A 23,525-nucleotide genomic window follows, 5' to 3' on the forward strand; every position below is an offset into this window, starting at 1 on the left:
ATTAAATTACACTTGATTCAGCCAAGAATCGGCTAACCTGAAGCTTTGATACCAATAAATGTAACACTCATATTTTGTATACCCTTCCGTATACGAGATATAGATGTCACATCACTATTATTACTGTTCCTAATTCGAAATCCGTAAAATTTTGTTTCATTTTATAAAACATCTAATTCACTTATAATAACATACATTAACTTTAATATACGTACAAAAAGATATGTTCAAACACCTCACCATTTTATAAAAGTTTAATCCAAATGTGAAGTATCTTCGGACTATATTCTTAAGAATCAGCTCCTGATTTGTAGGTAAATGTCGGTGACAAAATCGAGCAGGTTCGGTTCTTCCACTGTCACAAACATGGAGTTGACCGTGTCTTTGTTGAACACGCAATGTTCCTCGAGAAGGTTTGGATTATATTAGTTAATCTTGTTTCCCTTACATGTTTTCCTTTATTCTTCTGTTTCCTTATTTGACGATAATAATGGTTCAGGTATGGGGAAAAACTGAATAAAAATCTATGGCCCTAATGCAGGCGTGGACTACAAAACAGTCAATTGCGGTTTATCTTGTTATGCCAGGAAAAAAGTATACACTTCTCAATCTCACCATCCTATTGTCTTATTTTGAACCTTTTTTTCTGGTTTGCAGGCTGCTCTGTAGGACCCAGTGTTTTAAATTTAAACTGTAACAAATATTTCTCATGACCATGTGGTTTGGATTGTTCCTCTTTGGTCTTAACCTTGAAAGTTTCAACACTTATTTTCATGAAAGTTAGGCCTTGTGTGCTTCATCTTTTTCAGGGGAATATGTTATATTTATTGCCAATGATTGGCACACTGGTCTTCTTTTATGTTATTTGAAAACATGTACTAGTCAAGGGGTATCTACATGAATGCCAAGTTATGGTTGATGGACGCTTTGTTTAAGTGAATCAAAGTTGGGGTTGATTTAGGCATGTTCAAGCTTCAAACTTACGTTTTGTTTTTGATAAATATGTTAGGTTGCTTTTTGCATCCACAACATATCCTATCAGGGAAGATTTCCGTTTTCAGATTTCTCCGTTCTCAATTTGCCTAATCAATTCAAGAGTTCATTCAACTTCATTGATGGGTATGAAACCTTTAATGTTGATGTTGTTTTCGTTGTTGCTTGGAATCTATGATTGATACTATTTTGATGCAATATTTTCTTAGGCTAAAGACTTCAAAGATTTTTTGGTTGTCAGGTTACCAAACCTCAAGGGAAGGAAAATTAATTGGATGAAGGTTGGAATTCTGGAATCAGATAGGGTCTTAATAGTAAGCCCTTACTATGCTCAGGAGCTTATATCGGGCAAAGACAAAGGTGTTGAACTCGATAACATCATCCGTAAAACCTGCGTCACTGGTATTGTGAATGGCATGGATGTTCAAGAATGGAAACCCTACCACTGACAATTACATCGGTGTCAAATATGATGCAACGACTGTATGTGCTTTCAATGACTTCCAATCCTTCAATTGTGTAGTAGTAGCAGCCATGTTATATATGATATGTTATCATTTTAGGTAATGGATGCAAAGCCTTTACTGAAGGAAGCTCTTCAAGCAGAAATGGGTTTGCCTTGTGACAACAATGTTCCGGTTATTGGCTTCATCGGTATGCTAGAAGAGCAGAAAGGTTCAGACATTTTTGCAGCAGTGTCATAACTGGTTTTGGCCCAGGTACAAATTTCCTTGGCGGAAAAGTATGGTGAATAAATAAATGGTTTTTAATGAAATGTTTTGGAGTCGCCATAGACCTTTTGGGTTAGGTAGGTCGAATACCTAAAAATCATCTATTACAAGAGTTTTTAAGAAAACATCAGTTAAAAGATAAACCGGTCTGCGTTTAACCAAAAATTCATTCTTTTTGATAATAAAAGGGATTCGTGGTCGGTTACGTTTAGGGAAGGATTAACACCCATATAACGCCCAAGATTGGTACCCGTCGATTATAAATTGTCTCTATTAGTGGAAATATAAGAATTCGAATATAAATTTAATTTATGATCCTATTATTTCAAATTCAATTGTATAATTCTAAAGAAAAATATAACCAAAGTAAATATGTATATTTTTTGGATTCTTATAAGTAAGATATTTATTTATTTAAAAATATCAGAAAATAACATCTAGTTACTTTAAGACATCCCATTTCTTAACATTAAAATTTATCCTTTAATTCAAATTATAAATAGGTCAATTTATACTTAAAATATAAAATTATAAGATTAAATTTAAAAAGTAATAAAATTTATGGTCTAAAATAAAAATTATTTAAAACATCAGGATTAAAACATAAAATATCAAAATTAAAGGCCCTAAGTTGAAATATTATGAAATATAAGGATTAACAGTGTAATTTAACCATAATTAATTAATCCGATATTAAAATAAATAATTATTAAATATAAGGAACTAAATAAGCTATTTACCCTAAATATAAGCATATATAGCAGAGATTAAAATATAAATTAAATAAAATTGAAAAACTGAATTAAAAGGCACATAAATTGATTTCAATGACCAAAATAGAAGTTTACAAAATTCTAGGGGCTGCGGACATTATTTTCCCATGCGTGAAATTACACAAACACCCCTCCCCCAGAATGACGCCGTATAGGAGAGGATATTTAAACCAAAATTCGGCCCCAAAAGGGCCAAGCCCTCTCATTTTTCAAATTGCTCTCTGTCATCTCTCTAGGTTTCCCTTACCGGAGGGAAACCAGTCGCCAGCAAGCCGCCTTACTTCGGCGCCGATCGCGACCGCCGACTACCTCCCACGATGGCCGAAAATTACAAACTTACTCCACAATAAAGCCCCGTTTATTCTAAATCTAGCTCTAAGGTCGTTTTGGCCTAAAGTCTTACCAAACTTTGTAGATTTAAAAGAAACCAAAGTTTTACCTTCGATTCTTTAGTGGCTCTGGCGACGTTCGACTCCTCGATGGTAAGTCTCTTCACTCTCTTCTCTTTTCTTTCGGTTTGTAGCTGTGGGTTACTTGTTGTTGGTGTTTATTGTTGGTTTGTATTTTGCTTGCTGTGTGTATTATTTCTCTCTCCGTTCGTGGTTTTTTTTCTTGCAGGGGATAGATGGCTTTTATAAGCCACTATGGTTCTTATCTCGGACCGATCACAATAGTAGCCCTTGGTGAGTCACCGAAGCTACATTGGTGACTCACCATAGGACGTTGACGTGTGTGGCCAGAGTAGATATTCTGGAGGCTTCAGTTGAGGCGTGGCAGCGGCTGGAATGGCTTCAGAGGCGGTGGTCGTTGAGTCCCTAGGGTTATGATACCCTAAGGTTTTATGCTAGAACCATCTGGGCCATTGGATCAAGGCCAGATCCAACGGTTTTGAGCTGTGGCCGCTGGGAGATGAGATGTTGAAACCCTAGATGCATTGGCCCTTCTCGGGTCTTGACCTGGATCGGGTTGTGTTTGGGCTTTCGGGTTTGGGTCTCTTGGATTGAATTGTAAATGGGCTTCTGGTTTACTGTTGGGTCTGTAATGTATTTAAAAATATTTATTATTCAATAATAATGATAATAATAATATAATATTAATAAAATAATAATATTAATAATAATATTAAAATAAAATGGGGAAAAAATAGTGTCTACAACTGCCCCTTTTTGCTCATTCTTGTGTTAACAAGAATAGAGAAAAGACAAAAAGACAATAATTTTTTTGTCCATTTGACTTTTTTTGATTCTGATCTATCTCCTTCTGCGATGAATCGATCAAAAGGTTGAATAAGTTCTTTAGATTGTGAACTTTTTCTTCCTCTTCAGATGAGTTTATCTTATTACGAACTCCTTCTGGAAATTTTGATGCTACTCTATTTCCTTCTGCGATAGAATCGAGCAAAAGATTGAACAAGTTCTTTAGACTATGAACTTCTTCTTCCTCTTCAGATGAGTTCTTCTTATTACAAACTCTGTCTGGAAATGGTTCTGTTGCTCTATCTCCTTCTGTGATAGAATCGAGCAAAAGGTTAAACAAGTTCTTCAGACTATGAACTTCTTCTTCCTCTTCAGATGAGTTTTTCTTATTACGAACTCTATGTGGAAATGGTTTGCTGGTCTATCTCTTTTGTGATTGAATAGAGCAAAAGGTTGAACAAGTTCTTTAGACTATAAATGTTGAGTTAATCGATTGATGGAATTGGCCAATAGGGGGTGAATTGGCAATTAAAAAATTGGTGGAAGCTTTTGCAGAAAATTGAAAGTAATTGCACAGCGATTTAGAGTGGTTCGACTTTCTCAATCAAAGTCTACGTCCACTACCTTAGCTATCCACACTAAGGATTTTCCAACAAATTCACTAATTTGTTCTTTCTTTTGAGGCCAAAGAGATAACCTTACAACACCTTCAAGAATACACCCCAATTCTTGAGAGCACTCTTTCCCAAAGAGAAGATTACAAATTTGCAAACTTATAAGGTAAACCTCACAAGGTAAGATGTTTGCACAATTCTAGAACAAGAAAAGAACACTCACAAATAATTACAAATGAGCACAAATGGTGTTCTTTGAAAGCAAAATGAATATTGAAAGGAAAACTGGCTTGATTTGCACAAACTTGGTGTTTGATGCTTTCTCTCTTGTTTCTCTATGATTTCTTATATTTCAAAGGCTTCAGAACTTGTTTAAATACACCTTGAATCACTTATGAACGTTGGGGATGATTAGTGAAGATCATATAGCCGTTTTAGTGTGAAAACAATTAATAAAATAGTTTGGAGCGTGGGGGGAATCGGTACCCCCTATGGGGAATCGGTTCCCTAAGTGTAAAATTCAAATATTTCGACCGTTATACAAGGGGGGAATCGGTACCCCCTGGGGGGGAATCGGTTCCCTCTGAACATACTGGAATTCTCGGAGCCAAACCATTCAGGGGGGAATCGGTTCCCTCTGAGCAATCTGGAATTTTTGGCTTTGAAATGGTTCGAATACTTTGTAAAATTATTTTGAAATTGTTTTAAGATTAAAATTTAATTTTACACTTTGAGTAAGGATTAAAAATGATCTTTGAAAGATTTGGAGTAATGTTTTGATATTCGAATAATTCTATCGAATATACTTAGAAAATCATTTGAAAAATCTTAAAATTCATTTAACTTAATTTGTTATATCGAAATATCAAAATGTTTTCAACAATCTCCCCCTTTTTGATATAACAAAACATTTTAGTAATTTTAAGATTTTGAAATCAAGTTTTGAAATTACTCCCCTTACTTTAACACTTCTCCCATTTATCATTTAAAAACACTTTAACACTTCTCCCCCTTTTTGTTAAATCAAAAAGACATTTTAAAGAATTTAAACAAGGTTTTGAAATTATTTAGCAAATTGATTATATATAATATAAGCTGCTAAGATCACAAGCAAGAGAAACGTTAGCCATTAGTTTCATAATCAATATTCATAATTAATGCGAAATGGCAAAATTGGTCATATATCTAATCATGAAGTAAATGATGCAATAATGAATAAATTTAATCACACAAATTCAAACATTCCAAAATATTCAAAATGTTAAAACAATAAGTTTGGAGTTCAAAGCAAAAATATTGAATCACATATCCGGATCAGGAGGAGGAAAACGAGCTCGCATAGCGGCCATTTCGTTAGTGAGGTCATTAATACGTGCGTTGGTTGCTTCATTATTTGCACGCATTTCCCGAAGAATTTCTAATTGTTGAGCTCCCATTGTGGATAAATGGGACTCTATAGAAGTAAAGCGCGAATCCATAGTAGCGTATCGAAAATCGAATGTCTCCATAAAGGATTGGAAATATGGATGCATTGGATGCGTTTGTTGTGCTTACTCTTCGGGCTGCTCCTCGAGCTGCTCAGGCTCATCTTCGACTTCATCGATGTCTCAAATTAATTGCTCAAGCTCGAGATCTTCGTCAGCTTCGGGTGGAGCTTGTGAAGAACTAGCTCCCGGAGTATTTGCAGAAGATCGAACCCATTCACCGATTTCCTTATCCTTAATCCATCACGCTCTCGTTAAGGAAAGAAGGTTAATTTGTTTCTTAAGGGGAAAAACGACATCTAGACCGACTCTAAGCCCAGCTTTGGAAAACAGATTACTTAAAATGCAACCATAAATAAGAGATGAACAGAGTTTTTTGTTAGGAATAAGATTTACGGTTTCAACAATTTCAGCAAAAATAATCTGAGGTAGGATGATTTTAATATTGTTTTCGAAACAATGTAACCACCAAAGATCTAAGGCTCTAAGAGTAGAATAACGACCTCCGGATGGTCGAAACCACCAAGAAATCATTAGATGAAGAAAACGTTCATGAAGGTCTAGGACACTTGCACTATCCCTTCTTTTATAACGAGATCCTAAAACCTATTTTTCATTTGAAATACCATCATTATCTAATCCGAATGTATTGGCTATGTAAGCCGAGTCAATATATAAGAATTGACCTAGAAGTTAGGAATGAATTCCTATGGTTTCGGTTTCAGTTTGGTTTTTAACACAAACGGCATTAGAATAGAAAATACGAACAAGTTGATGGTAAACGAGGGGTTCAAGGTCAAAGAGTTTATCAAATTTCCACTCTTGTAAAAGAGGAAGATATTTAAAATTGATAGCTAACATAGCTTGACGAGAAGGAATACGTTCTTCCCGGATTTTGTAAGAGTCAAAATATTGATAATACCAAAAATGATGATTTCTAGGACCAGGATGATTGAAACACGAATTTTGGATAGTCAAATTAGGATCAATAGGATTAGGATTAGAAATTGGAATAGGTGGAGGATTTGGAGGTGGATTTGGTTGACGGTGTAAACGACTAGATGAAGACCTATCACGTTTAGGATTGGACATGGTTTAGGAAATCGGAATAGAATTGATAACCTGCAATTTAGAAAACACATGTATGCAATTCAATCAATTCCAAAACTCAATTGAGTCCTCAATATTTCAAGGTTCTCTAAATCAATCCTAATGGGCAAAATTTTTGAAAAACTTTTGAAAAATATGGTTTTGAGAAATAATATATGTATAGTTTTCATAATAACAACATAATTTAATCAAAACACAATAATTTGAAAATTAATAATTTTTTTATTTCGAAAATTTAGAAAATTTTGAAAAAATCTTGTGTTTTTTATGAAATTAGTTGTAATATCTAGTTTCTAATCACTAAATAATCAATGCCCGATCAAAAATTCAACTGAGAACTAATTAAAACTAGTTCTATGTTCATAAATTGATAAAAAGAAGTTTTGGAAAAATACCTTGAATGATTTCGGATTTGATTGAGATTAGATGAAGTTTGCACGTTTTTGATGATTCCAACAGGTTTAGAGGATGATATTTGAAGTGAATTCCGATTAAAAATGTTGATTTGAAGCAAAAATGGAGATTTGAATGCTTAGAGGGTGAGAAATGGCGGAATGAAGAAAATAAGAGAGGTTTGAGCAAATATTGGGTTCTGCCCGTGTTAAAACCAGAACCCTAGGGGGGTATCGATTCCCCTGTGGGGGAAATCGGTTCCCCTTCAAAGGGGGAATCGGTTCCCTCAAGAGGGGGATCGATTCCCTCTGCACCAAAATGCTAAAATCCGATTTTAAACATCCAAAATGCTAAATTAATTTCCTCTAGTGGTATTGGCAACTCATATATTGAAAATTAATCATGTTCAAACAATTCAATTAATCTTTAAATGATATCTGAACATAAAATTAATTTTTCGTCAAGAATCATAAACTCCCCCTAACTAATAGCAATGAATGCAATCAAAAATTACTATTATAAGCATTTTTCATTTATTATTAAAAGTGCTAAAATTATTTTAAACACTCAGTGAAGATAGATTGGTCAAACCTAATTCTCTCCTAAGTGTCCAAAATCGTTCCTTGTCTAAAGGTTTTGTAAAGATATCCGCTAATTGGTGCAAAGTATCAACAAATTCTAGAACTACATCTTCCTTAGTGACATGGTCTCTAATGAAGTGATGTCTTATTTCAATGTGCTTAGTTCTAGAGTGTTGGATGGGATTTTTAATGAGACAAATAGCACTAGTATTGTCACACTTGATAGGAATGGTACCTACTTCAATTCCATAATCAAAAAGTTGTTGTTTCATCCATAAAACTTGTGCACAGCAACTACCAGCTTAAATGTATTCGGCTTCAGTAGTAGATAATGCAACACAATTTTGTTTCTTTGAAAACCAAGAAATTAGCATATTTCCAAGGAATTGGCAAGTACCGGAGGTGCTTTTCCTATCTAATTTGCATCATCCATAATCCGCATAAGAAAAAGCATGCAAGCTAAAGCTAGAGTCTCTAGGATACCAAAGTCCTAAACTAGGAGTGTCTTTAAGGTATCTAAAGATTCTCTTAACAGCTAGTAAATGTGATTCCTTAGGACATGATTGAAATCTAGCACATAAGCAAACACTAAACATAATATCCGGTCTACTTGCAGTTAGATAAAGTAGAGATCCAATCATTGACCTATATAATTTAACATCTACACATTTACCTCCTTCATCTAAGTCAAGCTTTGTTGAAGAACTCATTGGAGTGTCATGAGGTTTCCCATTTTCCAGTCCAAACTTCTTGAGCATATCTTTGACGTACTTAGCTTGATTGATGAAGATGCCATCTTTTCTTTTCTTGATTTGGAGTCCCAAGAAAAATGAGAGCTCCCCCATCATGCTCATCTCAAACTCACTTTGCATTAGCTTAGAAAATTCTTGGCAAAGAACATCATTAGTAGAACCAAATATTATATCATCAACATAAATTTGAACTACTAATAATCTTTACCTTTATGCTTCAAAACAATGTAGTGTCAACCTTCCCTTTTGAAAAACCTTTTTCAATTAAAAAATTTGACAATCTTTCATACCAAGCTCTAGGAGCTTGCTTTAAACCATAAAGAGCTTTTGTCAATTTTAAAACATGATCCGGAAAATTTGAATCTTCAAAACCTGGAGGTTGTTCCACATACACTTCTTCTTTTATAAAACCATTTAAAAATGCACTTTTAACATCCATTTGATATAATTTAAATTCATTGAAACATGTAAATGCTAATAACATTCTAATTGCTTCCATCCTAGCTACGGGAGCGTATATTTCATCATAGTCTATGCCCTATTCTTGAGTATACCCTTGAGCAACAAGTCTAGCCTTGTTTCTCACTATATTATCACTCTCATCAAGCTTATTCCTAAATACCCATCTAGTACCTACAGTAGATTTATTTACTAGGCCTTTCAACTAATGTCCATACTTTACTTCTCTCAAATTGATTTAACCCTTCTTGCATAGCCATAATCCAATGTTCATCATTTAATGTTTCTTTAATATTCTTAGGCTCTATGCATGAGATAAATGCAACATAATTACAAATATTTCTAAGAGAAGATCGAGTTGTTACCCCTTTTTATGGATCACCTATAATTTCACCATCCTTGACATAGTTGTACTCTCTTGGATAAGATACTTCCCTTTCTTCAATGGTTGGATTCTCAAGAGGATCATGAGTTTCCTCATTTTTCGTTTCTTCCTTTGATGATGGTTCTCCAACGTCATGTCTAACGTCATTTGTATTTATAACATACCTACATCATCATTCACACAAGAATCCCTCCTCGGAAGGGGATTATCATCGAAAACAACATGTATAGACTCTTCTACAACTAAAGTTCTTTTATTAAATACACGATAGGCTTTAGATTTTAAGGAATAACCCAGAAAAATTCCTTCATCACTTTTAGCATCAAATTTGCCAAGGTTTTCTTTACCGTTGTTTAAAACAAAACATTTACATCCAAAAGGATGAAAATAACTAATGTTAGGCTTTTTATTTTTGAAAATTTCATATGGAGTTTTCTTTAAAATTGGCCTAATCATTACTCGATTTACAACATAACAAGCGGTATTTATGGCTTCCGCCCAAAAATATTTTGGCAAATTATTTTCACAAAGTATGGTTCTAGCCATTTCTTCTAAAGTTCGATTTTTCCTCTCAACAACTCCATTTTGTTGAGGGGTTCTAGGTGCTGAAAAATTATGGCTAATACCGTTAGAGTTACAAAATTCAGTAAATCCAAGATTTTCAAATTCAGTTCCATGATCACTCCTAACACTAGTTATAGAGTAACCTTTTTCATTTTGGATTACTTTTGAAAACGTGATGAATTGTTCTAATGCTTCATCTTTAGTATTTAAAAATAGAACCCAAGTATATCTAGAATAGTCATCTACCAAGACAAATGCATATTGTTTTCCACCCAAGCTAGTAGTTCTAGTTGGCCCAAAAAGATCTAAATGGATCAATTGTAAAACTCTACTAGTTGATACATCATTAATGGATTTAAAAGAAACTCTCTTTTGTTTTCCTTTAGCACAAGCATCACATATTTTATCATTATCAAATTTAAGCTTAGGCAACCCTCTTACTAGGTCTCCTTGAATTAACCGTTGCAAAACACTCATACTAGCATGTCCTAGTCTCCTATGCCATAACAAATCATCATGCTCATCCCTAGCAACTAGGCACAAAATAGTCATATTAATAAAATCTAAATGCATCATGTATATATATATATATATATATATCCCTATTTTATGACCAATAAGCATAATCGAAAATAGATGCAATGTTAATCAATTTTGCAATCATTTAAAATAAAACATTGTATCTTTTATCAAATTTATTTTTCAAAAGATTATGCTTTTAACCCATTCACATATAAAACATTATGCAATGTTGATTATAGAGATTAAGAGAACATGCATAAAGTTTTTGAAAATGTTATGCATTAAAACTTTATAATAATTAAACAAAAAATCTATGCATAAACATTAAGAAAAAAAATTTAGGTCAAAATTTTGCAAAACCAAAGTTCTTGAAAAATCGATATCAATTGTTAAAGAGATATCAATTACTTTTTAAAAACAATTTTGACCAAAAATTAATATGATGAACTATAGTTTATAAAATATTACCAAAATTTACCATGTTCATCATACAATATTTTTCAACATACATGAGATAAAACATAATTCAACATTTTAAAACCTCATGCATCCATAAACTAAATGAGCAACCAAATAATAAAAACATTAAGTTTAGAGGTTACCCATTCCCTTTTTATGTGTGGCTTAGAGCATCTTGAATATCATCATCTTTAACACAATTGCTCTCACACACCTACAAGAGACATTTAAGTAGATTTTGGTATCCAAATTACTTTGGATCCTTGAACATTAGTTTCAATGCCTCTTGTTCCTTTTGGAACACATACTTGTCTAATTTTAAATCGTTTTCCTTTCTTTAAAGGACAAGTATGTTCCTTATGACCATAATAATGACAATGTGAACATATTGTCATTATTGAACTAGATGAATTATTTAGAATGGTCTCTTTTTCTCTTGTTAAACATTCAAGCTTATCTTTCAAATTGAAATTTTCTTTTTCAATACTTTCAAATTTCATTTTTGAGAGTTCTAAATCCTTCTTCAAGATTTCATTTTGATTTTCAAAATCCATTTTCATTTCTAGAAGAAGTTTGTTTAATTTGAAAATTTCTTTTTCAAAGTTTTCAGATTTTATTTTTGAAAGCTCTAACTCTTTTCTCAACATTTCATTTTTAATTTTCCAAGTCTGTTTTAGCTTTCAAAAGAAGATCATTTTTAGCAATAAATTTAGAAATCAATTTATTGTATTTGGAGTTCATAGTCTCAAACTCCGAAAATAATTTATCATAAGCATCTTGTAACTCATTAAAAGATTTTGAATTTGATATATTTGAGTTAGTAGATACCTTTGGCTCTGTGAGAGCTAATAGAGACATCACTTTTATTGGTTCTTCTTCTTCCTTGTCTCTATAGATCTCCTCAAGCTTATCCCACATTTCCTTGGCACTTGAACAAGAAGAAACTCCTTTATATACATTAGGATCAATTGCACAACACAATATGTGCATAGCCTTTGAGTTTTGTTGAGCTTCCTTCCGTTCTTGAACACTCCACTTCTTTGCCTTCTTAGTAGGAGAGGAATATCCTTTCTTGATTATCATCCAAGCTTCCATATCAAATGCTTTGATGAATATAATCATACACCTCTTCCAATGACAATAATTTGTTCCATTGAAGTGTGGAGGCACGTCAATAGGTCTGGATTCTTCCATGAAGAATGAACCGGAAGTAGACGCAATCTTTATCGATTTAACTCTTCCCGAATCGACTCAAGAGGCGATTAAACCTTCAAATGAGTGAGGCTCTGATACCAATTGTTGAGTTAATCGATTGACGGAATTGGCCAAGAGGGGGGTGAATTGGCAATTAAAAATTTGGTGGAAGCTTTTGCAGAAAATTGAAAGTAATTGCACAACGATTTAGAGTGGTTCGACTTTCTCAATCAAAGTCTACGTCCACTACCTTAGCTATCCACACTAAGGATTTTCCAACAAATTCACTAATTTGTTCTTTCTTTTGAGGCTAAAGAGATAACCTTACAACACCCTCAAGAATATACCCCAATTCTTGAGAACACTCTTTCCCAAAGAGAAGATTACAAATTTGCAAACTTATAAGGAAAACCTCACAAGGTAAGATGTTTGTACAATTCTAGAACAAGAAAAGAACACTCACAAATAATTACAAATGAGCATAAATGGTGTTCTTTGAAAGCAAAATGACTATTGAAAGGAAAATTGGCTTGATTTGCACAAACTTGGTGTTTGATGCTTTCTCTCTTGTTTATCTATAATTTCTTATCTTTCAAAGGCTTCAGAACTTGTTTAAATACACCTTGAATCACTTCTGAACGTTTGGGATGATTAGTGAAGATTATATAGCCGTTTTAGTGTGAAAACAATTAATAAAACACTTTGGAGCGTGGGGGGAATCGGTACCCCCAATGGGGAATCAGTTCCCTAAGTGTAAAATTCAAATATTTCAACCGTTATACAAGGGGAGAATCAGTACCCCCTGAGGGGGAATCGGTTCCCTCCGAGCATACTGGAATTCTCGGAGCCAAACCATTCAGGGGGGAATTGGTACCCCCTTGGGGGGGAATCGGTTCCCTCTGAGCAATCTGGAATTTTTGGCTTTGAAATGGTTCGAAATACTTTGTAAAATTATTTTGAAATTGTTTTAAGATTAAAACTTAATTTTACACTTTGAGTAAGGATTAAAAATGATCTTTGAAAGATTTGGAGTAATGTTTTGATATTCGAATAATTCTATCGAATATACTTAGAAAATCATTTGAAAAATCTTAAAATTCATTTAACTTAATTTGTTATATCGAAATATCAAAATGTTTTCAACAATGAACTTCTTCTTCCTCTTCAGATGATTTCTTATTACGAACTCTGTCTGGAAATGGTTCTGTTGCTCTATCTCCTTATGCGATAGAATCGAGCAAAAGATTGAACAAGTTCTTCAGACTATGAACTTCTTCTTCCTCTTCAGATGAGTTCTTCTTATTACGAACTTTGTCTGGAAATGGTTTTGTTTCTCTATCTCCTTTTGCGATAAAATCGAGCAAAAGGTTGAACAAGTTCTTCAGACTATGAACTTCTTCTTCCTCTTAAGATAAGTTCTTCTTATTATGAACTCTGTCTGGAAATGGTTATGATGTTCTATCTCCTTCTACGATAGAATCGAGCAAAAGTTTGAACAAGTTCTTCAGACTATTAACTTCTTCTTCCTCTTCAGATGAGTTCTTCTTATTACGAACTCTATCTGGCAATGTTGATCTCTTGAGTGAGGTTTCGAATCTTTGCTGAAATCTTTGCTAATTTTTGGAATTCCTGTCAAATATTCAACATTGATAAAATAAATAGAAATGTCCCTATTTTTGTAAATGCCTAAATATGATGTATGAATGTTGAGTTCATCTTTATTTGACTTCAAAGTAACGAAACCGGTTTTCCTTCACTTAGTCAAATGTCATTTTAAACTGGAATTTATGATGAACCATGTGATCCACTTGCATCTTTGTGTCTTCTTTGCTTCATTAAAGTCTCTAAAGAAATATTTCTTTTATAGTACTCTTACTGCAGTCAGAATTATGGCCTTTATGCCCCCATGTTGTGTTTGATAAAACTAGCTTTCTTCGCCTGGACTTGTGTAGAAATCCAATAAAACTTTCACCTTTGAAAAGAAAATCTATCATCTTTGGAGAATGTAGATGTAAATATGTTAAACTTAACAGAGATTATTTAGGAAATCAGTGCATGTTCTGATTTAACTCTTGAAACACGTCACAATGAGGATTTATCCTAACTCCTTTCATGTCTCCACATCTAACTGGATCTTGAAGAAAGCCAATCAGGCCATATCATGTCGAGATTCTTAACAACAACCTATTGTTCAACCTTAGTTGGCTCCACTAGTTTCTTGTTGTTAAAATTTCAGCTCTCCTTTGTGGAAGGAAATCTTCATCATTTCTCACTTTTAAACTTGGGATTGAAGAAGAGAAACTTCATCTTGGGTCAATAAATGGAAACACCATATGATCGTAATATCGATTCAGCAATATAATCATTGGTTCGTAAAACATTTGACAACACATTCATCATTTCCCATGGTTTCTACCTAGATGTTTGTAAAACATTTGACAACATATTCATCATTTCCTGTGGTTTCTGCCCAGTTTTCTCAATCAGTGAAGCTCTTTGTATAGTGTTTGGAGCTTTTCTATGATATTACAAGGACACTAAAGAACAAACCTTAGTGGGAATACAAGTGGGACGCTTTGGCTTGCCAGCATCGATGTAGGTGAAATTACCAGATAATGCAACTGTATGATGAGCAAAGCAATTATGTATAGTCAGCTCCATTGTCACTGTTTCACCATTTTCATTCTTCATACCTTTCTGTCTCATTGGAAATATTTTCTCAAATCAATTATCTTTCCACAAGATGATATGGGCCTTCAGCATGCCCCAACATTTGTTGATATGAACGTTCAAAATGCATTCAAAATTGTTTCTTGCTGATGTGAGCCTTTAAAATACCTCAAATTCACTGTTTGCTGATATAAGTTTCCGAAATGTCCCACTTGGGCCTTCAAAAATACCTCCAATATTCCATGTCATAAGGCTTACTCTCAATATTCATTGGATTTGAGTCTCATGATCCCCACGAGGTCCAGTTTGGATAATGCCCCATTGTGGGTACTCGTGGCTCTTGGTGCAAAATCTGTTTATCTTGAATGTTCTCATTTGGGTGTCACTAAACAACAGTGTTGTTAAGTAACTTAAGGGATTCTCTTCATGTAGTCCCAAACTTAAGAAGTGATCAATCATTCTAACACAAATGTCTGAAATATATGCATCTTCTGAATGGGGTGATCATCTTCTTGCCCATTTTTTTGCCATACACTGGGATATGTACGCTTTCTTGAATAGGGTAATCATCTTCTTTATGAATTGCTAATAGCGTCATAAGAGAGTGTTACAGGTTCAATTCTCTAGACTTTCTGGTTTCTCGGTCCACTTGCCTTCAAGGATGTGAAATGCTTCATCATTTTGGTATCGCTCATTTTTTTTCTCCAATAAAGGTAGAATAGGTGTCAACTTGCTTCAAGGACCTTCCTCATTTGAGACTGTCCTATTTAAAAATGTTTTTTCTCATTTCTTTATCAAAGAATGAAATAATTTTGTAAAGTATTGTTCCTTAATTCAGGTTCATAATAGAATCAAATCATAAGCATGAGTTCAAAGAATATTAAAAGAATCAATAGCTCTTTAATGTTTGATAAGTATAGTTCTTTGACAAGTATCAAGATTTATGGGTTAGTTTCAGGATGGCTTTCCTATTTTCTATGGTTACATCTATTTAAGATATCACTCCTCTCTCGCTCTTTGTGAACTTTGTTACATGCCTCACTTTAAGGACTTGGTATTTTAACCAGATGCAGACAAAATAGCGCAACTAGCATAGCCAATTACTTAGACTTTCTATAATACCTCTATTTCAGTTCTCTGAAATCTTTCATTTAGACTCATCTAACCAAAGCAGTGCAAAAATATCGGTCTAAAAACAAAATTTCTGAGTGCTTATGTGAGGTTGACTATAACAGGTGTTTCTTAACTCCCTTAGCAACTTATTCTCTTTCTTTTCTGTCTTTTTCTTTTTTTTTCTTCTTTTTTTTCTTTTTCTTTTTTCTATTTGAAACTTATCCATAAAGCTGGGGCGATTAACCAATCTAGAGGGACAACTTTATTGTATAACAAACTAACTGAATATTATCCATAAAGCTGGGGCTATTAACCAATTGCTTTAACGAGATAACTCAAGCTTTATTGTATATATAATATAATATGAGTATAAGGCTCCAATTTCTTAAGCTTGTTAAGAAGAACCTGTTATAGTCTATGTGTTTTTGGTGGAAGTCAAAAAATCTCTTCGTTAGAGTTCAATTCCCAAGCAACTGACTTAAACTAGATTTACCTCTTTGTGAAGATTACGTCCTTCATCAAACGTCATCAATAGAAAAGTAGTCTAGTCAATTTTGAAATTTCATACACAAACGATGCCCTATGTTGTGCATTCATATATATAAATATCAAACCTTTTGTCTAATTCCTTTCAATAGGAGAAGGCTATCTCATATTTGTAAAAGGATGGTATGATGTGTATTTCATCTGAGGTAATGTTAAGGGTCCTTGTTTTTATATTTTTCAATCTTGATATTTTGTCAAAGATTACAACTCTAATCATGAAGAGTTTTTAATCTCATTGATATTCAAAGAATTACAAGATTGCAAAATTGATTCAATGCTCATAATCTTAAAAGCAATACAAATTTATTTATTACACAAAAGGAGGAGAAAGGAATAAAAACAAGTTCAAACAAGATGCTGAAAATAGAAAGTACTATAGTGGTAGATATCAGCTTCCACTTGTTGATCTAGAATGCCCCATCATTCTTATAATGTTGGGTATGTAATCGACCCATGATTTTTGTCCTCATTTGACCCCCATTTCTTGATCATTTCTTGTGTCAAGATTCTCTTGTCAACGAGCATCTCTATTTCCTTTAACAATGACCAACAATTCCCTGTTGAATGCCCAAATACTCCCAAGTGAAAATTACATAAGCTATTATGATCATAGCAATGAGCATAACGCTTTGGTGACACTTTCACCAATCTTGGTGTAATGTATTGACCTTTAACCAAATGAGGGTACAAATCTGAGATAGATTCTTGAAACACTTTCAGAGTTTTTCTCGATCGGGACACTTTCACTTTCTTTGATCGTTCTAAATGACTAATTGCTATTTTACAATTGAGGGGGTTCTGGATGCGACATTCATTCATATCATTAACTTTTGTTTCTTGATTGATTGGTCTTTTTCTGATTGCATTTCCAATTAATTATCCACTTGTCTTCAGGAAATATGATATAGATGTTTGAGGTTTCTTCAGGGTTGCATATACCCCATTCATTCTTAAACCTATGGGCCAATCTCGAATTACCTCTCCTTTTACTTCTTTTTTATCATTTATAATCAAAGAGGTATTGAGAGTTGGATCTTTTATCTTTGGCTCAAATACCTTTTTTTGCTCGTCCTCTGCGGTATGTACTTCACTTGTTTTAATATTATTAACTCTATTTTGGGGTTTGATTCCAATTGTTTGACCAAAACAGACTGATCATTAACATCCACTTCTATGATTCCCTTAACCAAAAGGTCTTGAACTTGTCGTTTGAAGTTACCACAATTATTGATGGAGTGCCATCGGGCTCCAGGATGATAGTCACAAGAAACATTCTCATTAGACCAACTTAGGTATGGAAGTAACAAAGGCTTAGCTGGACAAGGAGTGATAATTTGGGCTTAGAGCAACTTGTAATATATCTTGTTGCACGAAACTGAATGGAAATTGGGTAGAAATTCTTTTGACCTAATTTCCTCGCCATCATCTTGAAAACCTTGTGAAAGATCGTCTAGATTTTTTCTTTGTTTAGCTTTCTTCAATGGCATTTGAACTTCTTCCATGCTTCTCTTCAACTTGATCTCTGTTGCATTTTCTGGGATCATGCCCGATTTTTGGAGCCTTATTGGATTTCCATTTTCCCTGACAAGTTCCTAGTTATTTGTCTTCATCGCATCAGCTACATCACTACCATTCATAATACTATCCAAATCTTTTGCAACGGGATTTCCTCCATGGATCACAACGTTCACCATGTCCCTTAATTTGGTAATTTGTTCTTTTGAATCATCCTGTGACTTTTTTGCTTGATCAATTATCTCTTGTTGAGTCTTGATAAGTTGTTTTTGAAGTTTCTCGATTCTACTAACCTTTGCTAAAATTTCATTCATGGCTCTTATCCTTCTCTAGAAAGACCAAGTTAGCTTCAATTTGATTTCGGAAATTCTGTCTTGGAATCCTCCATGAATTATTGCCATATTTTGATGATTCAATGCATGTAATATAGTTTGAAACAAAATGTAAATGCAAAGATGCAAATGCAAATGCAAATACAAAGATGTGAATGCAAAATAAAAATACAAATGAAAATGAAAATATAAAAATGCAAATGCAAACATAAAAGTACGAATGCAAAATGAAAATACAAATGCAACGAAGGAGTTAATCAAGAGTGATCATCTTAAAACAGATTTCATTGGACACAAAAAGTTTCGATATATCAAACAAAACTTTATATATAGGAAATAGCTTTCACTCCTAACTTCTTTATTTCTCTTAAAAGTGAAATTAACTTCTACTCATGCTCTGGTGTGGAGTTGTTAATCTACTTTAATTCTCTCATGAAGCCAACTAAATCAACCAGTTTTATTAGCCATATTGCTTGCTTGAGCAACAACTTCCTTCATGACATTGTCTTTTTCTTTCATCTTCTGTGTCAATTCTCGGAGTTGCATGCAATGTTGTTCATTTTTTCTTGTGAGGGAATCTTTATGGTTATGGATTTCTTGTACAAGATCTTCATAATCCTCTACCATCTTCATCAATGCATTGTTCTTAGCTTCAGTGGCTTTTAATTCAGTATCAATCTCATGATGATGGATCTGATAAGAGGCTTCCCTGTTGGCTATGACCCTTCTTAACATTTGATTTTCAGCTTGATATTCTTCCAAATTGATGATGGTTGTATTGCATCTTTCTTCTGTAATCCGTAAATCATGGGAGAACTTCTTTGCTCAATTTTCGTGTGTCTTACAGTTCTTTTTCAGTTTAGTGACCCCTGTTATCCACTCTTCTGGGGTATTTCCTATGCCAGTGTTTTGAAAGCTTGACTAATCTTTTGGAAATCCTCACGCATGGTTTTCATCTTTGTACTCAATTTCTTGTTTTCATCATTCAAATAACATGTTTGAGCTTCATAAAAACCTCTTTCATTCTGAATGTCCCTACTGATACTCTTACCTCTGAATACTTTAGGAATTAATCTAGCATAACCTTCAGTTACCAAACTAGGTCTTTCATTTATCATAAACTTTAAGATTCCATGATCCAAAAGACATTGGACTCGATGTTTGAAGGCAATGCAATTCTCAATGGAATGTCCTTGAGCTCCGACATGATATTCACAATGAATATTGATGTCATACCAATTCAGATACGGAGGTTGCCATGGTTTCACATAGTGTGAAGCCACTTCTCGCGCTTCAAGTAGCTTCTCGCACAACTCCTTATATGATATAGGGATAGCATCAAAATAAGAACTACCTTTCGTCTTGGATTGAACCTGAGTCGGGAACAGACTAAACCTCGACGATTTCAGATTACATGATTTCTTCTCATTTCTAAGAGCTTTTATAGTTGTCACCATTTCCTCGGTATTTCCAGAAAACTTGTGAATACGAATGATGACTGTATGCAATTTCTCAAATTGGTTAGTATTAGAAGTCCCTTGTATATATGAGATTGTAAGATTATATTCATTGAACTCTCTCTCTTTTTGTGCAGGAGTCTCTTTTCCTTTGGCTAAAACAAATATTCTACCCATCATCTTGGACATTTTCTCTCTTATTTCTCATATCTCCTTTTGTTCTTCAATGATCATACGATTTTTGGGTGCATAGTTCTCATCTATCATCAGAGGTCCCTCAGGACGTCATTCCTTGGCTGCGTCATAGTTTGCTTGATCATAAAACTTTTTGTCCATTAATGAAAACTTTTCAATTTGATGACCACTCTCGAATCAATACATTCTGGTAATGTCATGATCATGCAATGCAAGCAAAAGAAATCAATATAAACAAGTTAGAGCAAAATAAAATGTATCTTCAAAATAAGAAAAATTAAAGAGAAAATCGCCTCAGTGACCAAAAAAAAGTTATAATATACGATTTTAACCAACTTTTTTTGGATTTGCCAAAATGACCAACAAATTCGCAACGCGAAATAAAAATCGCAACGCGATCCCCAGAATCGCAAATCAGTTTCCAAAATCGCAACGCGATTCTTGAAAATCGCGATGCGATAGTACAAATTCGCATTGCGATTTTCCATAATCGCAACGCGAATATGAAAATCGCAACGCGAACACATAAATCGCAACGCGTATCCGTAAATCGCAACGTGTATCCGTAAATCACAACGCGTATGGGTAAATCGCAATGCGTATCCGTATATCGCAACGCGTATCCGTAAATCGCAACGCGTATCCGTAAACCGCAACGTGTATCCGTAAATCGCAACGCGTATCCGTAAATCGCAATGCGTATCCGTAAATCGCAACGCGTATCCGTAAATCGCAACGATAATCCGTAAATCGCAACGCGTATCCGTAAATCGCAACGATAATCCGTAAATCGCAACGAGAATCTGTAAATCGCAACGATAATCCGTAAATCGCAACGAGAATCTGTAAATCACAACACTAAAATTTTGGGTATATAACACTGAAATCATAAACTAAATCCCTAAATCGCAACTCATTCCATCTCCATCTATCACTCTCTCCGGCGACATCCGTTCCTATATCCAACGACATCCTTCCCAATCCGGCAACAGGTTTTAGTTTCGCAGCTCGTCTGTTTAGTAAATTAATTTACAACCATGAAATCATCTAATGTTGATCATGTTTGGATAGATTTGTGTTTTGGAGGGTCATGGGATAATGTTCATGGTGTTTTACAATATATGCCTTTACCCATGAATCTTCAACTAAAATTGTCTTTACAAAAGTTAACTTATGAAACTCTAATGCTACGTGTTTCAAATAAATTGAATTTAGAGCCCCTAAGTGGATTTAGGCTATCTTATCAGAGAAATGGTAAAGTTTATTTGTTAACCGACAATGAAGATGTTGAACGATTCATTGCTTACATTAGTGTTTCACAAGATGATGTTACATTGTATGTTGTTGAACCTAGAAGTAGTATTGTTGGGTCAGTAGCGGGTAGTAATCAACTAAGTTTTTCTCAAAACCCACAACCTTTCTCTAATCCAAATCCCAATCAACTTTCAGCACCAAATTCCGGTTTTCGTATTGACCAGTTAGACGATGATGAGCCAACAGAAAAAATTGTGAGTACTAGTCAGTATTCGAAATTTGGTCTTGGTCAATATCCAGACTTTGATATTGGTCAATACACGGATTTTGATGATGTTTCAGAAGAAGAAACAGACCATGCGTGTAATGATATTGATATTGGTCAATACCCGAATTTTGATGATGAAACAGCCGTTGCCGAAGAATGTAATGTTGATGATAATGAGGAGGAAGTTACGACTGTGAATGAACATGTTGAACATCCATTCTGTAATTCATATAATCCTGAAGAAGAAAAAGAAGAAGAAAAAGTCCCCGAAGAAAAGAAAATGCCACGGGCGTATAACTGGAATATGCCAGAATTACTTCAGATACCGGAAGAAGAGTTGATAAAGAAAGCAGTTGATTGTTACACAAAAGTTATTCGTATCAAGAAAGATGATTGTTTTGATACAAAGGAAGACTTGAAGATAGCTTTATATACGAAATGTGTGGAAGATGGCTATCAACTAAAAGTTAACAAATCAAGCAAAGATCGTTTCGAAACAAGGTGTATGATTGACAAAAACTGTACGTGGCGTATGATTGCAAAGAGAATAAAAGATTGCAAAATGTTTCAAGTTAGGACTTTTATTGATAAACATACATGTTCAAGAACCCAAGTTTTTCCTCACCATAGACAGGCAAACAAAAAGGTGTTGGGTGGTTTTCTGGCTGAGTTAATGTTTTTGAATGGCAGGGTATATCGGGGACATGAAATTATGACTGACATGAATGCTCGGTTCAAGATTAGTATATCATATTCTCAAGCTTGGAGAGCCAAATGTTATGCCTTGGAATTGTTGAGGGGGTCGCCAGAAGCATCGTTTGCCCAACTGCCGGCTTATTGTCACAATTTAAAGCTGAAAAATCCTGGGTCGGTAACTCATATCAAAACAGATAGAGATGGACGCTTTGAGTTGTTGTTTATCGCCATTGGTGCTACGGTTAGTAAATCAATATAATTTTGTTGACTCATTTTTGTTAGTTACATGCATTTCACATTTAAATGATTATATTTCTTGTGTATATTATTTTGTAGATTCGTTCGTTTATTACTTGCATGCGCCCAGTTATTATAGTTGACGGAGCACATTTGAAAGGTCGATACCTTGGAGTAAACTTATTAGCAGTAGCCATGGATGCTAACAATGGGATATTGCCAATAGCTTACGGGGTTGGCAAATCTGAAACCTCTGATTCATGGACATGGTTTATGGGGCATCTTAGGGATTGCATAGGTCCTATTAGCAATCTGACAATCATATCCGATAGGGCAAACTCAATTGACAACGCTGTTAGAAGGTGTTTCCCAGATGCTTTTCATGGACTTTGTGGTGTTCATTTGTATAGAAATCTAAAATCAAGGTCTGCTGGTATAAAAAAGCACAAATGGACATACTGGAAGGCTGTAAAAGCTTATCGGGAAGTGGATTTCAATAAGCATATAAATTGTTTAAGACGTGTTTTGCCTCAGTGTGCTCAAACACTAGAAGATGTCGGGTTTGAAAGATGGTCAAGAGTACATCAACTTGGAGCAAGATATGGTTTCATGACGTCTAATAGTGCAGAATCAATCAACGCTCTAAGTCGTCATTCCCGGAAATTACCCATTACTATGTTAATGGAGTTTTTTCGAGCCTCTATTCAACAGTGGTACTACAAGAAAAGAAACCATGCAGGTATTATTTCTTTGAATTCGTAACTTATCATATTTATATTTTACTAAGTATTGTTTATTTAAATTTACAGGAACATTGGAACATCGTGTTACACCATGGACTGAAAAAAAGATAACGAAACGTGTTGTGAAGTCAACGTCATGGAGAGTTGAACCATGTTCAAACACTTTGTTTCAAGTACTGGATAATAACTTAAATGGGCTAGTCGATCTAAATGCAAAGACGTGTAGTTGTATGAAATGGCAAACATCTGGTTATCCGTGTGGCCATGTTATAAAAGTTGCTCTTCATTT

General features: G+C 34.2%; 1 pseudogene; it reads left to right on the forward strand.

Moving 5' to 3' along the window:
* Positions 1-314: 314 nt before the first annotated feature.
* The window catches only part of LOC120120527, a 37,384-nt pseudogene continuing 14,173 nt past the window's right edge, over positions 315-23,525 (forward strand).

The sequence above is a fragment of the Hibiscus syriacus genome, unplaced genomic scaffold (assembly GCF_006381635.1).
Source record: "Hibiscus syriacus cultivar Baekdansim isolate YM2019G1 unplaced genomic scaffold, ASM638163v2 tig00110339_pilon, whole genome shotgun sequence".
Taxonomy (NCBI): domain Eukaryota; kingdom Viridiplantae; phylum Streptophyta; class Magnoliopsida; order Malvales; family Malvaceae; genus Hibiscus; species Hibiscus syriacus.